At 42.4% G+C, this 18,241-nt stretch overlaps 1 long non-coding RNA gene and 1 other non-coding gene across 2 annotated transcripts; both read left to right on the top strand.

Moving 5' to 3' along the window:
* The first annotated feature begins 3,032 nt into the window (after positions 1 to 3,032).
* Positions 3,033 to 15,895, top strand: LOC136163553 (uncharacterized). Its single transcript, XR_010662264.1, has 3 exons — positions 3,033 to 3,348; positions 4,850 to 5,017; positions 15,672 to 15,895. It is a non-coding gene; the product is annotated as an uncharacterized lncRNA (long non-coding RNA).
* On the top strand, positions 15,709 to 15,815 carry LOC136165588 (U6 spliceosomal RNA). Its single transcript, XR_010662597.1, has one exon. It is a non-coding gene; the product is annotated as a U6 spliceosomal RNA (small nuclear RNA).
* Positions 15,896 to 18,241: the final 2,346 nt, after the last annotated feature.

Here is an 18,241-nt window from a genome sequence, read left to right as displayed (position 1 = left end):
GGTCCACCTACTCCAGTATGGCCTCATTTGAACTTAATTACATCGGCAATGATCCTATTCTGAAAAAGTTCATATTGTTGAGTACTTTTTGTTAGGAATTCAACATATCTTTTGAGGAGTGCGAGAATATTCAACCAACAACAGATGGTAACCATGAGGAGAGCATCCCACAGAAACCAAAGACATTGCCTTGATTCCAGAATTTATTTCAAGAAGGAGTCCTACTACAGTGGGGGTAGAAGATCGAAGAATCTTGTTAAGTATGTATTCCCACCTACTATTTGGTTTGCTTATGGACTAACTGGGTTTGATTGACAGGTGTATGCTATCATGAGTTAATGATATTAAAAAAACTGAATGCCTTCATATAAAGCCTGAATGGCCCTGGATACAGGATAGCGGCCCTATCCTTTCTCGTAGTTTCCCCCTGCTATCCCGTTTGGAGAGAAATGTTGGTGTATAATTTTGATGAGCAAATGGGATAAGTGATTGTTGTGATGAGGCTGTCACTCTTTGCCAGAGAACTGTCTTTGATGTCTAAAGGATTACTTGGGACCTAGATGAAAGAGTCATAAAATAACAAGCCTAACCAAGGGGATGCAGCTAGCATTTAGGAAATGCACACATTTTTCTGTATCTCCTCTTTTCCTTTGATCAAATGTGTACACATTATTAATAAAAAGAAATACAAATTTTAAAAAGACATGAAGAGGGAATGGTCAAATGAACCCTGCCATAGTGCATAAGAGAAAAAAAAATCTCAGCAATTTCACATCAGGCCCTTTGTTGAGATCCTATACAAGAACAGCAGGATGATTGGGATTCTTAAATGACAGTGGCTGAAATGGCTAATAAAAGCCTGCTAATGACACAGAATCAAATCACCAAACAAACCCATCTCAAAATCCAGTTTCTCTCGAAGGGAAGGGCATGAACTTTATGGTTGGCACTGTCTCTTAATGTAGGACCTTAGGCAAGTTACTTAATCTCTCTCAAGTTTGCTATGTATAAAACTAAGGATAACTACCTAGCAAGGCTGTAGTGACCATTAAGCCAAACGCAGGACACATGTAACAGGTGCTTCACTAAATCGAAGCCTTCCACCTCCCAGCCCTGCAAATATATGCAAAATACAATCTTTGCACACTACCCCTCACCTACTCTTCATCTCATTCTCTTCCTCTCTCTCTCTGCCAAAGTTCTTATTTATAGTCTAGCAGAGGGTATATAAACAGGAAATGACTTGCATTTATTTTTAAAAACCAGTGTAAAACAATGGAGTATACCCCTGGCTACTTAAGTGCTGACAAACTCGACATTCCTAAAAACAGCAAACACATATTGAGTGATCATTCATGCCAGGCATGGTGCTAGGCATGGAGTATTCACTAGTAAGTGAAACATCTTCCCTCCCTGATGGAGTTCAGTTTAGTGAACTGAATGGTGAAGAAGCAATGAATATATAATTGAAAAATATGTTCAGTGCCCATAAAGAAATGATCAGGTGCAATGATGGAGACTAATGAAAGGGCAGGTGGGATACTTAGTTTAGGAAGGATGGCCTTTCTGAGATGACATTTAAACTGAAACCTGAAAGATGAGAAGCTAGATGTGTAAAGAACAAGAGCAAGTGTCTTCAAGACAGTGGAATCAGCATGTCCAGCGAGGCAGTCAGGAGCTAGAAGTGTTTGAGGAGGAGTTCTGGCAGTGTCAGCAAGATGGAGGGGCTGCCATCGGGTAAAAATCCAGTTTCTTACCATGGCCTCAATGTCCCACCTAAACTGCCCCGGTCCCCCGCCCCGCCCCCCCCACATATCCTCCCCAGGTGTCCACATCACCTAGTCTTTCTGTCCTTTATGTGCTGGTCTCACTCCCACCTCAAGAATGAGAGGTGTGCTGCATTTGCTGTTCTTCTGTCTAGAACGCTCTGCCTGGATGATTCTCATAGCTTCTGGCCCCCGTGGTCAGTCAGGCCTCAGATCAAGTGTCATCTCTGGAGAGAGATTGCTAATTACCACCCCTCACCCAACATTAACTTTGGTGGTATTTTCCTCTTCCCATCCCTCACCACTATGAAATGTTATTTCGTTGATTTTTTGAAGTTTGTTTTTTTTGTTTGTTTGTTTTATACTCTCCCCTAAAATAGAAGTCCCATGAGTTTATATTTCTTATTGCTATAACCTAGAACCATATCTAGACTATAAATGAAACTCAAATAGTACTTGTTGAATTTACAATGAATGAAATAAAGCTTAAAGAGGTAAGGCGAGGTATTAGAAAAGAACTAACCAAATTGTGTGAGAGTAAGGACTTCCTGGAAGAGATATGTTTTCAGTTATTAAAATCAAAGGGGCAAGAGAGCGAAGGTGGCGTGCAGGTAACAAACAAGAATTGTGGAAATCACTCGTTCATCCCCGTCCTTTTTCACTAGATTAGGAACACCTTTAGCACTGGACGGAGAAGGTGATGGCACCCCACTCCAATACTCTCATCTGGAAAATCCCATGGACGGAGGAACCTGGTGGGCTGCATTGCCTGGGGTTGCTAAGAGTCGGACAGGGCTGAGCGAGTTCACTTTCAGTTTCATGCATTGGAGAAGGAAATGGCAACCCACTCCAGTGTTCTTGCCTGGAGAATCCCAGGGACCGGGGAGCCTGGTGACCTGCCATCTATGGGGTGGCACGGAGTCGGACACAACTGAAGCGATTTAGTAGCAGTGGCAGTTAGCGCTGAAGCCGCGTTTTACTAATCTTTCACCAGCGCCTGTCCCGGGACCTGGCACACAGATAGGGTTTTACACAATGACTGACTGTGAGGTGCGCAGAAGGGTCTATTAACTCGGCTGCGGTGCAGTTTGTGGCTGGCCACTAAGCTTGGCAGCACCCGTGCGAGGGAGCAGACGGCTTTGCGGAAGACGGCCTCGGCGGGTGGGGGTGGGGGGTGGGGTGGGAAGCGCCCCCCGCGCCTGCGCGTTATGGCGGGGAGCCGGCAGCGTCGGCGCGCGCCTGCGCAGTGCGGTCTTTCCCGCCTCCGACAAGATGGCGGCGGCCGAGTAGCGCGGGGGCGGGTTGTGGCCGCAGGAAGCCCGGCCGCTGCAGCGGGCCGAGGCGGGATGCTGTTCCCAGGGAGCGCCGTTGGCCACCGGTGAGGAAGGTCAAGCACAGAGCTGCCTTCCCGAGCCCCCCGGCGCCCCCTACGTACACCCCCGTCTGCTCGAGTGCGGTCGCCGCTTTGCCTACTTCGCTACCGCCCTGTGCTGTCGGGTCCGGAGCTCCGGCGGCGGCAGGGGCTGTGTCCGGCAGGAGAGGAAGCGCCCGTGCTTCTGTCCGCGGGGCGAGCGTCTGGCAGGTGGGTGAAGCTGCAAGCTTCGGTGTCTCCTCTTGGGGCAAAGCTTTCTTGGCTTTGCCCCGCCGTGGCTCAGACCCTGGTGGTGTTCAGCCAGAGTCCACCGCTGCTTTGTCTCCACGTCCCGCCCCCTCTCCGCGCCCCACTCCAGGCCTCCGGCTGGCCCCTGACTTTGCGTGCCCTCCATTCCCACGCAGGGGCCGGGGGTCGCAGCGCCGGCCGCCCTCCGCAACCTTTCCTGCCTCCTGCTGAAGCGTCAGCCCTTGCAAGCGGTCCCTCCTTCGCGTTAGGTGGGTGGGTCGTCTGCCTGTTTTAGTCACCTCCCCATCTTCCTGGTCTCGACCTTTTGCTTCCTTGAGAAGTCTTTTTAACTGTCTGGAAAGCTTTCCCAGGCTTATAGACTTACAGAGAAAAGCTTGCTATCCAGACGCCAGTGGATTTTGTTCATCTTGTCGGGGGGATCCAGCCCCCAGGAGACTTTGATGGTTTTGAGGAATGGTGCCAGTGACGGCAAGTGATTCTTCATCTAAATTAATCCTTTTCTGACTACAGCGAGTCTTCGGTCTCTAACCTTTTTTTGGAGGGGGGGGGGGCAGACGGAGGGACATATGTATACTAGATCCAGGGAAAGAATTGAGAAGTGGTCCTGGTTTTAAAAGAAGGCTTTGTGAGGGTAAGAAATGTAATAGCCCAAGAAAGGATAAGCGATTTTAGTGATTCTTTTATTCACTGTTAGCTAAATCGTCCGTTGAAGCTTCACAATCTTGTGTTGTCCAAGCCCTTTGTTTTATTTGGAAAGGACTGAAATGGAGAAAACGCTTTTTAAACTTGAAACTTCTCAAATTTCTTGGGTTCTCAATTGTTACTAGTACTACTTGGCAATCTTTCTTGTACTTGATATTTTCTGCAAAATTTAGATTGTGCCAGTGTCATTTCTTCTTCATTTATTACTAGGGCAAGAGTAGTCAGAATTAATGGTGTAAAAAGTGCAAACTGAAGGAGGGATGTGGTAGTGGAGGTTGCCATGTCTGATTTTTCCCAATTTTTTCCTGTAATTGGATAATGTGTCAAGAGCAGCAGAATGGTGAAAAATGAAGCTATGAGTATAAATGGTAGTGTATCCACTGAGATTGCAATGGGTGGAGCTTTTAAAATTAAATTGAGTGATATCCTTTTTTTGAAGCCATGCTAGGTGCTCTCCAGAGTTTCTAAAGCACAGACTGTTGTTGCCTTATTGGAAATTTATGCTAAAAGTCTTTTAACAGGTGGGTTACAATTGGCCTGACAGATTTAACTTTTTGTTCTACCTCCTGACACACATCTGCCTTAACCTTTATTGTAGACTTTTAGCCTCTTGATGAATTTCTTAAATTTGGAGATAGAATTGTTCATTTTAAAAGGAGAGGAGATATTTTAAGTGTTTGATTCCTGTACGGGCAGATTCATTCACTTGTTTGTTGCTGTGTTATGCTAAGTCGCTTCAGTCACGTCCATCTCCTTGCAGTCTCCACAGGACAGCCAGACTCCTCTGTCCATGGGACTTCTCCAGGCACGAATATTGGAGCAGGTTGCCATTTCCTCCTCCACAGGACTTTCCCGACCTAGGGATCAGAGCCACATCTCTTCTGTCTCCTGCGTTGGCAGGTGGGTTCTTTACCACTAGCGCCACCAGGTAAGCCTGTTTGTTTCCTGCACCCGAGGACTGCGTGTTTTTACAGGCACTTGTCTCTCAATTCTGTGCTTTTAGCTGACGGGGTAGTGCTCAGCCCTAGGCAGTAGCTCATTGCCTGAGGCATTGTGTCAAGACCTGTCTGACCACAAACAAGCACTCTTCCACACTTATGGAACCCGTTTTCTCTCTCTCTTTCTTCCCCTCTTCCTGTCTTTAGGAACCCTCCCGTCTTTGTGTCTATTCATTCAATTCTTTAGCCTACTGCTCTTTTCATTTGCCTCCCCTAGTCACCAGGATCCCATGGTCATCAGTTTTTACCAGCCCATCATTGATACCTTAGAATACTTAACTTTATGTCAATTTATCTTTCTAGTGCCCAGTTCTGAACAGGCCTAATCACTATCTTGATCCCTGAAGGATACAAGAGACAGTTGTGTGAGGATTTTGGATTGTTTTCATACCAGTTAGTGTTCTGTTATCCTCCAGATCTATAATGTCGATTGTGAGGGGTTTTTTTGTCTTACTTCATGAAAGTGTTTATAGCAAATAACTTGATCTTTTCCTTTCCTGAGAAAAATCTCAAGCATCTGAGGTATAATCTTTTCTATCCTGATATCATTTCTTTATTTACTCTTCTCTGAAAAGAAGGAATTGTCCTTCCTTTTCTTCAAGAGCAACCTTCTCCAGATGTGTCCATGATCATCCCTCTTTATCTTTCTTTCTCAGTAATTATCCATGATCACTCCTTTTTAAGTTTTGCCCTCTCTAGCCTCCATGCATGCTTAAATATACCTTTGCCAGGGCTGCCAAACACCGTGCTGTGTGCCGTGCAGCTCACAGAAGCCAGTCTGAATTTTGAGCCTGCTGTGCCACTGTATTTTTATTCTTTAATCCTAGGAGCCTGGTGTAGTTGTTGTTCAGTCGCTCAGTTGTGTCCAACTCTTTGCAACACCAAGAACTGCAGCATGGCAGGCTCCTCTGTCCTCCATTACCTCCTGGGGTTTGCTCAAATTTATGTTCATTGAGTCGGTGACACTACCTAGCCATCTCATCCTCTACCACCTCCTTCTCCTTTTGCCTTCAGTCTTTCCTAGCATCAGGGTCTTTTCCAGTGAGTTGGCTTTTCGCATCAGGTGGCCAAAGTATTGGCGCTTCAGCTTCAGCATCAGTGCTTCCAGTGAATATTCAGGGTTGATTTCCTTTAGGATTGGTTGATCTTCTTGCAGTCCCAGGACGCTTAAGAGCCTTCCCCAGCACCACAATTCTCAATTCTTTGACACTCAGTCTTTATGGTCCAACTCTCACATCCATACATGACCACTGGAAAAACCATAGCCTCGACTCGACGGACCTTTGTCGGCAAAGTGATGTCTCTGCTTTTTAGTATGTTGTTGAGGTTTGTCATAGCATTTCTTCCAAGGAGCAAGCATCTTTTAATTCCATGGCTGCAGTCACCATCCACAGTGATTTTGGAGCCCCAAAAAATAAAGGTCTGACACTGTTTCCACTGTTTCCCCATCTATTTCCCATGAAGTGATGGGACCAGATGCCATGATCTTAGTTTTCTGAATGCTGAGTTTCAAGCCAACTTTGTCATGCTCTTCTTTAACCCTTATCAAAAGGCTCGTTAGTTTCTCTTCACTTTCTGCCCTTAGAGTGATATCATCTTCATATCTGAGGTTATTGATATTTCTCCCAGCAGTCTTGATTCCAGCTTGTGCTTCATCCAACCCAGTGTTTCTCATGATGTACTCTGCGTAGAAGTTAAATAAGCAGGGTGACAAGATACAGCTTTATTATAACTCTTTCCCAGTCAGTTGTTCAATGTCCGATTCTAACTTGCTTCTTGACCTGCATACAGGTTTCTCAGGAGGCAGGTAAGGTGGTCTGGTACTGGTGTTTCTTTAAGAATTTTCCACAGTTTGTTACGATCCACACATTCAAAGGCTTTAGCGCAGTCAATGAAGCAGAAGCAGACGTTTTTCTGGAATTCTGTTGCTTTCTCTATAATCGAACAAATGTTGGCAGTTTGCTCCCTGGTTCCTCTGCATTTTCAAAACCTAGCTTGTACATCTGAAAGTTCTAGGTTCACATTCTTTTGAAGCCTAGCTTGAAGGATTTTGAGCGTAACCTTTTTAGCATGTGAAATGAGTGCCATTGTATGGTAGTTTGAACATTCTTTGACATTACCTTTCTTTGGGATTGAAATGAAAACTGTGACCTTTTTCAGTCTTGTAGCCACTACTGAGTTTTCCAAATTTGTTGACATATTGAGTGCAACACTTTAACAGCATCATCCTTTAGAATTTCAAATAGCTCAACTGGGATTCCGTCACCTCCACTAGCTTTGTTGGTAGTAATGTTCCCTAAGGCCCCCTTGACTTCACGCTCCAGGATGTCTGGCTCTGGGTGAGTGACCACAGTGACTGGTGTACTGTTCTCTGTGTATTCGTGCCACCTCTTCTTGATATCTTCTCCTTCTATTAGGTGTGTACCATTTCTGTCCTTTATGGTGTCCATCCTTGCATGAAATGTTCCCTTGATGCCTCCAGTTTTCTTGAAGAGATCTCTAGTCTTTCCCATTGTGTTGTTTTCTTTGCATTGTTCACTTAAGAAGGGTTTCTTATCTCTTCTTGGTATTCTCTGGATCTCTGCACTCAGTTGAGTATATCTTTCCCTTTCTCCCTTGCCTTTCACTTCTCTCCTTTCCTCAGCTCTTTCTAATGTCTCCTCAGACAATCACTTAAGCTTCTTGCATTTCTTTTTCTTGGACTAGTTTGGTCACTGCCTCCTATACAATGTTACGAACCTCTTTCCAGTGATGAACCTCGTATATAAACTCATATAAAACATATGAATCTCTTTCAATAAACTCATATATGAACCTCTTTCAGTTTTACGAATCTGGTAGACACTTTCTCTACCAGATCTCATCTCGAATCCATTTGTCACCTCCACTGTATAATCATACGGGATTTAATTTAGGTCGTATCTAAATGACCTAGTCGTTTTCCCTACGTTCTTCACTTTAAACCTGAATTTTGCTATTAGGAGCTCACGACCTGAGCCACAGACAGCTCCAGGTCTTCTTTTTGCTGTCTGTGTAGAGCTTTTCCATCTTCAGCTGCAAAGAACATAATCTGATTTTGGTATTGACCATCTGGTGATGTCCGTGTGTATAGCTGTCTCTTGGTTGTTGGAAAAGGGTGTTTGCTATGACCAGCGTGTTCTTTTGACAAAACTCTGTTAGCCTTTGCCCTGCTTTTGCCCTCCAAGGCAAAACTTGCCTATTATTCTGGGTGTCTCTTGGCTTCCTATTTTGTATTCCAATCCCCTGTGATGAAAAGGACATCCTTTTTTTTTTTTTTTTTGGTGTTTGTTCTAGAAGGTGTAGTTCGAGAACTACAGCAGTTCTACTTCATAGAACTGTTCAGCTTCAGCTTCTTTGGCATTAGTGGTTGGGGCAGAGACTTAAGATAACACTGATATTGAACAGTTTGCCTTGGAAATGAACTTAGATTATTTTTTTTTTTCCTGAGATTGCACCCAAGTACTGCATTTAGAACTCTTGTTGACTTTTAAGGGCTACTTCCTTTCTCCTAAGGGATTCTAGGCCACAGTAGTAGACATAACAGTCATCTGAATTAAATTCACCCATTCTCATCCATATTAGTTCAGTGATTCCTAAGATGTTCATTCTTGCCATCTGCTTCACCACATCCGATTTGCCTTGATTCACGGACCTGCCGTTCCAGGTTCCCATGCAAAAAAAGAGCAATAGCTCTTTACAGCGTCGGACTTGACTTTAACCATCAGACACATCCACACAACTGAGCGTCATATCCGCTTTGGTCCAGCCACTTCATTCTTTCTGGAACTAACGACTGCCCTCCACTCTTCCCCAGGAGCATATTGGACACCTTTTGATTGTGGTGCTCATCTTCGGTGTCTTATTTTTCTGCCTCATGCTGTTCGTGGGGTTCTCGCAGCAGGACTGCTGGAGTGGTTTGCCGTTCCCTCCTCCAGTGGGCCACGTTTTGTCGGAACTCTTCACCAGGACCCGTCTGTCTTGGCTGGCCCTGCACGGCATGGCCCATGGCTTCACTGAGTTACACAAGCCCCTTCACCACAACGAGTCTGTGATCCATGAAGGGGTATAGTAGGAAGGACATTTACTTTTAAGCTTCAAAGATCTGATTTTGAAGTCTACTGAAACCAGTTACTGTCTGTGTGGCTGTGGGCAACTTACTACTCAGGCTGTGTTCTTTGTCTGTAAAGTAGAATGTTATACGAGGAAGACATGGCAACCCAATGCAGTATTCTTGTTGGAGAGTCAGCATAGACAGAGGAGCTTGGTGGGCTGTAGTCCATGGGGTCACAAAGAGTCGGACAAGACTGAGCGACTAAGGACACCACAGAATGTTATACTTACCTCACAGAGTTGTAATCGACGGAGTTTAACACACGTTACATGTCTTTCCAAGGGTTTGGTGCATTATGGAGTTCTTAAAAGTGTAAATTATTCTTTCCTTTGCACTCTGACTTCCCTTACCATCGCAGCACCGAAATTGGTTTTTAAAAAGTCATCTTGATGATCTAATTACCAAAGCTAACGGCCTTATCTCAATCATCCAGGTTTTCTTAGACCACTTCTGAAATATACTCCATAGGAATGAAATGATCTGATTTCTTGTTTCTTGGCTTTATAGTTCCTGATTCTCTTACGTCTGAAAGTTTCTTTACATTCCCTGCAGTGTCTCGATTTTGCTCTTTCCCCTAAACATAGCTGTTTCCTGTATCAGTTAGGATGCAAATAGGATTTAAAAACAGAAGAAGTGTATTAGCTCAGGTAATTGGCAAAGGCATAGGTAGGATTAGTTTAAAGGGCAATTTGTGCATAAGCTTGGCTTTGCTCAGTCCTCAGTCCTCAGTCAGCACAGAGGTTCTGTGTTTCCGTTTCCTCTAAACTGCCCTCCCATTTGGGTTCCTGCTCAGACTGGCTTCCCCTCTAGATTGAATCCAAGTGCTTTCCATCTTTATCTGTAGTGTGGCGACCTTTGTGCTCAGGTTTATCCTTTCATAGTTGCATGTTTCTCTTTCTGCTCCAGGCATCACATTCTGACACAACCACCAAAGACGGGAGGAAGTTTGCCCTCTCATCTCTTGATGAAGCAAGTAAACCTTTTACAGAAAGCCTGTATCAGATTTCATTTTGGCCTTATTACTTATGCCCTAGTTGCAAGGGGACTAGAAAAACCAATATCTAGCATTTCAGTCTAGGAAGAAATTAAATGAATGGCTACAGGGAAGATAACCAACATTGTCAGTGACATATATTGATAATATTGTATGGAGAAGTAAGCTTAAATGAATGAGAATTTTCAGATAGTAGTGGCATTCTTAAAGCACTGCTTATCTCAAGAGCAGGTATAAGCTGTGCTTAGGACTGAATCAGTCATTTAGATAGTCATGAATGACTAATTAAAATGGATTACTATATAAAATTAGTATATTTGAGTGGTATATCCCAGTTCTTTTAAGGTTGTTGTTAAGAACATTTACGCGTGCACTGTGAGGAATGGATACAGGTAGCAACTAACAGGGAATAGACCTGTGGTTCTTCTTGAAGATGAGTGGTGTTTGGAAATCTGTGGGTCTGGTAGAGACGAGATATACCAAGTGTCCTGTGATGTTTGCCCGCAAAACAAGAATTGTCCCTTCCAGAATACCAATAGTGCCCCTGTACACTGAAAAAACAAATGCTTTGGTTTTTTCCAAAGAATTCGCTGAGATTCCTCTGTATACTTATATTGCAAGTGACAGAAAACCAAATTCAGACTGGCTACACAGTAAAGGGCATGATTAGGTCTTGTCCTTGAACTTCATCTGGGGCTTCATCCAGTCTGAAATCATCAAGGACTTGGCTTAGTTTCTCTGGTCCTGCTCTGGCATTCCTCTTGTTTTGGTTTCGCTCTCAAGCGAGCTTATCTCATGGTAGCAAATTACTGTAGCACTTTCAGACTTAATACTCTCATTTCATATGTAAAGTAAAATGAAGCATATCTTTTGTTATTTGGTTTTGCAAGTGTTTGTTGAATGTCATCACTGTTGAAACTTCCCTGAACACCTGCCCCTAAAAGTGGATTACTTCCTCTGTTATGTTACAACTTCACAGAACTCTGTTGCATGCCATGTTCTATGGTTATTATGCTCATATGTCTCATGCATTAACTTGCCTTAATTGTCTGTGTGTTCTTAATGTGTAGAATACTCTCTGACTTAGTGGTACACAGTAACCATTTATGGATGAATGAGAGGAAGGAAGGATATGGAAAGGGGCAGAGAAACATAAGAAGTCCCCATTCCTTCCTGTTACTGAACCCTGAATTGTGAACGTTGTACTCCTACCACCAAAGTATGTGTGTCATGCTCTTGTGATTGAGAATGAATTCATTTGAAAGCTTTACTGAATTCTAGTAGTGTTCCATCATTATTTTCTCAGCAAAACTAAAACCAGTTACCATCTTTTGTTCTTTCAACAAGTATTTTTGAAAGCCTGCTATTGGCAGTCATGTGACACAATGGTAAACAAAGTAGAGCTGTGCTTCCTGAGCTTAAATATCAGCGAGGGGCATAGACATTATTCATGTGTGCACACTCAGTCGCACACACACGTCAGGGAGCTCACAGGTTTTGAAGCAGAATAAGATAGATTCAGGGGATTAAAAAGTAACAGGATACTGTAATACTTCAGGTAGTTTGGTGAGAAAAGGCTTTTTGAGAAGCCCTTTTCTGAGTGAAGTGGATTAAGCCATGGAACTATCTGGAAGGAAATGTTCGGGTAGAGCAAGCAGCAGCTTCTAACGTGGAAATGTCCTTGGCATGTTGGAAGAGCAGCATGTGGGAGGCCGTGGCTGAAGCGGGGGTGGGGGGTGTGTGGCAGGGCAGGTCAGAGGGTAGGTGTGGGCAGGGTAGACCAAGGGGAGTTCTGAAGGTCATTTAAGGACTTGATTTTATTAGCTAGAAAGTCTGGAGAAGGCAATGGCACCCCACTCCATTACTCTTGCCTGGAAGATCCCATGGATGGAGGAGCCTGGTGGGCTGCAGTCCCTGGGGTCGTGAAGAGTCAGACACGACTGAGCGACTGCTCTTTCACTTTTCACTTTTGTGCTTTGGAGAAGGAAATGGTAACCCACTCCAGTGTTCTTGCCTGGAGAATCCCAGGGATGGGGGAGCCTGGTGGGCTGCCGTCTATGGGGTTGCACAGAGTTGGACACGACTGAAGCGACTTAGCAGCAGCAGCAGCTAGCTAGAAAGTCACTCAGTCGTGTCTGACCTTTGTGACCCCATGGACTGTACCAGGTCTCCCACATTGCAGGCGGATTCTTTATCAGCTGAGCCACAGGGAAGCCTCAAGGGAACTTCCCTGGTGGCTCAGATGGTAAAAGCATCTTCTTGCAATGCAGGAGACCCGGCTTTGATCCCTGGGTGGGGAAGATCCTCTGGAGAAAGAAACAGCAACTCTCTCCAGTACTCGTGCCTGGAAAATTCCGTGGATGGAGGAGCCTCGTAGGCTACAGTCCATGGGGTCGCAAAGAGCTGGACACAGCTGAGTGGCTTCACTTTCACTTTTCACTTTCTAGCCAGAAAATTGGAGATGATATATCTTTGGAAATCTAATTATTATTTTTAAGTTATATTATTTTAAGTACTAATTATGATTAAAGTTCTCTCTGTGCTAAGTAACTAGCATATGATAGACTTAACACAATTTAAATGTTAAATAATTTATCTGAATAAAATGGTACTGAGATAAAAGTTGAAATTTTAAAGTTACCCTTTGAAGGAACTTCTTAAAATATTTAGGATACTTTACTTAGGTTTGTGATTATTTTCTTCAGCTCTTATGTACCCCATTACTAAAGTTTTCTGTAGTCATTAAAGAAAATTCAGGAAATGCAGAAGTACAGATGACATTCATAAGCTCAACATATGAAGAAAACCAGTTGAGTTTTCGTCTCTCCCAACCCTTCCCTCCCGCTTTCAGTACCCTCTGTCCCTCTCTTCTTCCCTCTGTCTTTCACTTTCTTCTTTGTGCCTATGACTTTTTCCCCCTGTTACAGTGTAAACATGTGTATATGTCTAATTTTTAAAAAATTAGGTTATATTCATTTCTTGGAATATTTGATAAATCTTATTTTTATTGACTGTATAATCCCATTGTAAAAATTATTTTTCTTAATTGTTTCCTGGAGTTGGTTATTTAGTTTAGGTTTTCTATTTTATCATCATGTGGGCAGTGAATGTCTTAACACATGGATTTTTTTCTCTTTGTCTTTTTCCTTAGAATGGAATGATTGGCACTGGAGTAATGTAATGGAATAAGGTTTCATCTTAGACATTGTTAAGGTTCATGATACATGTTGCCACATTGTACCATGTCTTGTAAGCCCAATAAATGTTAACTGGTTTGAAAGTAACGGTAGCTGGGTGGTGGTGGGGAGGTGAGGACCTACGGAGTTGCCAAGCTTGAGTGATAGGCTAGGTTAGCCTTTTATTTCCAAATATTTCTTTCTTTTTTATCTTTAATATATATTTCAAGGTGTATATAAAAGCACCATGGAGAACTTTACATGTTACTGCAAACACACAAACACACATGAACTTATTGCTCAGGTCAAGACGCACAGCGCTGCCGCCACCCCAGAGCTCCTGCCCTTCTGGTTCCCGGTCTCCAAGAGGAAGCTTTCAGCATTTCCCTCCAGGCCTGTTTGCTCAAGTTCGTTTTGTTTTGTTTCTGTGAAACCCTTCATCATGTTTAAAGAAGTTCCCTTCTGTACCGGTTTACTAAGAATTTTGTGTTTTGTTCTGTTTGTTTGAATTTAATGCTTTTTTTGTTGTTGTTGCAGCTTTTCATTACTGTATGACTTTTCTCCTTCACTATGTTAATATATTGAATTACATATTATTTAAAATCTTAAACCTAACCTGATTTCTGAGGTAAACCTAATTTGGTTTTACAGTATTACTCTTTTTATGTATTTCTGGATTCAGTTTGATATTCTGTTAATAGTTTTGTATCAGTGAAGTGGCCTATATTGTCCTTGTCAGGATTTGAAATCAGCGGTTATCTCATACTAGCCTTATAAAATGAGCTGACCCTCATTTTCTATTCTGAAAAAGTTTAAGTAGGACTGAATTGTTCCATTAAATTTCTGTGAGAATCTGGCCGAGAAGCCATCTGGGCTGGTAATTTTCTTTGTGGAAAGATTTTTAATTACTCCTTTGATTTTTAATTTTTAACCTTCTCAGATTTTCTGTTGATTATTTTGGTAGTTTTCCCCCTAAGAAGTTGTCCTTTTCATCTAAACTTTTTAAATTTACTAGCATAAAATTATTTATAATAAATATTAGTATCCGTTTAATGGTTGCAGTAAAGAATTATCTTACTGTATCTGTTATAGGCTAAAACTACCTTCTGTTTTTCCTCATTCAGTCTCCCTGGGAATTTAGTAGTCATTCAAAGGAACCAAATTTTGAATCTTGCTGATTCCTTTTCTTTTTATTATATATTTGTTCTCTATTGCATTGATTTCCACTCTTTATTTCCTTCCTTCTACTTTTTGGGATTTACTTTTTTGTTCTTTTGCTAACTTCTTGTAGATCACTACTTTTCAGCATTTCTCCCTTTTAAATATATGCATTTAAGGCTGAGCATTTCCCTCTAAGTACTGTTTCAGCTAGCAATATTACTCAAATTTTAATATATAGTACTTTTATAATTCACTTTAAAATGGTTTCTAATTTTCACTGGTATCTACTTTAACACTTGGATAATTTGAATGTATTATATTTCTCGATTTCTGAACACATGGAGATTTTCTAGTTGTTTTCAAATGTCTTTTATTTCTAACAACATAAGGTATGTCATCAGAGAACGCTTAACAACATAGCAATGTCATCAGAGAACAATCTCAGTGTTTCAAAGGTCTGTGATTTCAGACCTTTAACATTTGAGATCTGCACTGTGGCCCCAGTATATTATTTTTTCCCTATAGCTATTGAATGTGGTGTTCTAATATATTTACATTGGATCTTGCTGGTTAATTCCGTATTTCAAATCTTCAGGGTCATAAGTGACCTTTTGTTTGCTTGTATCAATTACACAGACAAGAGTGTATTAAAATATCCCATTTACCACTGTAGATATTTCCCCTTGTATTCTCTCAGCTTTTGCTTTATTTATTTGAGACATTGCTAGTAGATGAACATATATATATACACTGTGCTTGGTTGCTCAGTCATGTCTGACGCTTTGCAACCCTTTAGACTGTAGCCCTCCGAACTCCCCTGTCCTTGTGATTTTTTAGGCAAGAATACTGGAGTGGGTTGCCATTTCCTTCTCCAGGGGATCTTCTCGACCCAGGGATTGAACCCACATCTCCTGTGTCTCATGCGTTGCCAGCAGATTCTTCCCCTGCTGAGCCATCAGGGAAGCCTAGTATTTGGATAGAAATGTGTAATAGTTATATCTGCTTAGTGACTTACTGTTACGAAGTATTCCACTTTTATTCTGAAAGTGCTTTTTGCATGAAGGTCTAGTTTGTCTGGGATTGATATAACAACACCAGTTTTCTTTTTATTGTTTTCTAAGGCTGATCTACATACGTGGTTTTAAAAAATCATATTCTGTGCTCGCTTCGGCAGCACATATACTAAAATTGGAACGATACAGAGAAGATTAGCATGGCCCCTGCGCAAGGATGACACGCAAATTCGTGAAGCGTTCCATATTTTTAACGGACCACCAGCCCAGGTGGGATGCATGAATCAGGTGCTCTTGCCTGGTGCACTGGGAGGACCCTGAGGAGTCGGGTGGGGAGGGAGGTGGGAGGGGGGATCGGGATGGGGAATACGTGTAACTATATGGTTGATTCATGTCAATGTATGACAAAACCCACTGAAATGTTGTAAAGTGATTGGCCTCCAACTAATAAAATAATATTTAAAAAAAAAATAAAAAAAAAAATAAAAAATCATATTCTGCTTTTATGTTATCAAAGCCTGATTGTTTCTTGTCGTATCATCTTGGGTGTTTCTAGCATTGTAACATGTAACTTGCTTCAAATGTAGACACTAATAAGATACTGAGATAATGTCTTACTTGGTTGAATTTAAAAAGTAATGAGCATGATTTTGAATAAGTACTGAAGTTGTTTTAGGTTTCTCTTATTTTAAACATTAAAAAATGTAGTTTTGTCAGGAAGAGACTTAAAGATTTATATTCTTGAGCAGATATTACCGGCGTGCAGTATACATATCAAAACCTGCAAGAGAAAACGAAATGAAAATAAATATGCTGTCCCTGTCTCTTCCCTGGTGGCTTAGACGGAAAAGAACCTGCCTGCAATGCAGGAGACCCTGCTTCAGTTCCTGGGTTGGGAAGACACACTGGAAAAGGAATGGCAACCCACTCCAGTATTCTTGTCTGGAGAATTTCCTGCACAGAGGAGTCTGGTGGGCTATAGTCCATGGGGGTCACAGAATCAGACACAACTGAACGACTCACACTTTGACTTTTCATCCCTGTCTCTCTTAGTTACACATGTCCCCTTCACAGAAGCAATCACTGTGTGATTAACACAGGTAACAGTGTAATCACTGTGACCAGTTTCTTGATTAGCTTTTCACACTGTAGTCCACAGAAACCCAAATTTTGCAAATTCAGCTTGTTAGGTGGGCAAATATATACACTACTGTGGTAAACTCTAATTTGTGTCTTCATCACAAGGTAGCATTCTAGAACATGCATTTTAAATCATAATGATAACTCTCATTCAAGCTCCAGAACAGTTTTTTTTTTACTTCAAAAGTTACAAAGCAGATACTGGAAGAGGATAAACAGCTTTCTGCTTCAGTCTGATTAGCCAGTCCTTCAGTTTCGAAATCCTACTGGTTTGGGCTTTAACAGAAGTGGTCCCGTGGTTAAGATAATTGGGGAAATTCTGACAAGGATGGCTCATTTGCTAGTTATTCAAGGGGGTGGTTAGGAGGAATTTCTGTTATGGATTACAGTAAGGTGAAAGAATCTGTGTATTTTGCTTATTCTCTGTCTACATGAGCAACAAGTGCTGAGTAGGGCTAGAGGATCGGCTTCCGGGGTCATTCACTCACTCATCTGGCTGGCAAGTTGGTAGTCATTGTAAGGACACTCAGGTAACCTTATGGAAAGGCCATCCTGGGACCCAAATGTTGACCTTTCCATAAGGTTACCTGAGTGGCCTGAGTGTCCTGATAACCCAGAGGCTGGCTCCACAGTAAGCAATCCAAGGGACCAGGGTAGAAGCCACAGTGTCTTACAGTGACGTAGCCTCAGAAGTCACACGCTTCTGCAATGTTTTATTGGTCACTCATGTGTGCTTAGTCATGTTCAATTCTTTGTGACCCTGTGAACAGTAGCCCAGCAGGCTCCTTTGCTCTTGGGATTCTCCAGGCAAGAATACTGGAGTGGGTTGCCATGTCCTCTTCCAGGGGATCTTCTGACCCAGGGACCGAATTCGAGTCTCCTGCGTCTCCTGCATTGGCAGGTGGATTCTTCACCGCTGAGCCACTGGGAAGCCACTGGTCACTCAGGTCAGCTCTGTTCAGCATAGGTGAACACTGTGCTAAAGCTTGCATATCAGAATTTAAAGATTTTTAAGGATAGTCTTTGAAAGTGGCTCTGGTGCCACTCCCCATTTAAATAAGCATTGGATCAGCGATCTTACAACTGCTGTTTTTGGTAATCTCAAGGTGAATTTATTCAAAAAAGTAATGCTTTTAGGGTGCTGCATACTTTTCTATTATGCATTGCTCAGGAAAATGCCTGTTTGATTGCCAACGTTTTCACAGTGATTTATTTTTTGTTGTATTTGATGCCTGATAAGAACAACATTCACGTAATCTGGGAATATCTAAAGAATTAGCATTCTGGCTTCCTCTTAGAAATTGTAGAATACATCCTCGAGCTTTAATGTGGTGCTGAGATCTTGCCTGCCTTATCTATTGATGTTACTGCTTTAATCTAGCCATTGGATCCAGGTGTCATTCAGAACCCTCACTGTATATAGGGCGTTTTTATTCAGAAAATAATGAATTCTGACTATACTCTTCACAAAATAAGGTGGTGTGAGTGGTAAAGAACCCACCTGCCAGGGCAGGATATGTAAGATACGTAGGTTCAAT

The sequence above is a fragment of the Muntiacus reevesi genome, chromosome 3 (genome assembly GCF_963930625.1).
Source record: "Muntiacus reevesi chromosome 3, mMunRee1.1, whole genome shotgun sequence".
In the NCBI taxonomy this organism is placed as follows: Eukaryota; Metazoa; Chordata; class Mammalia; order Artiodactyla; family Cervidae; genus Muntiacus; species Muntiacus reevesi.
Note: the sequence above shows the minus strand (reverse complement) of the source record. Positions and strands in the feature narration are given on the sequence as shown.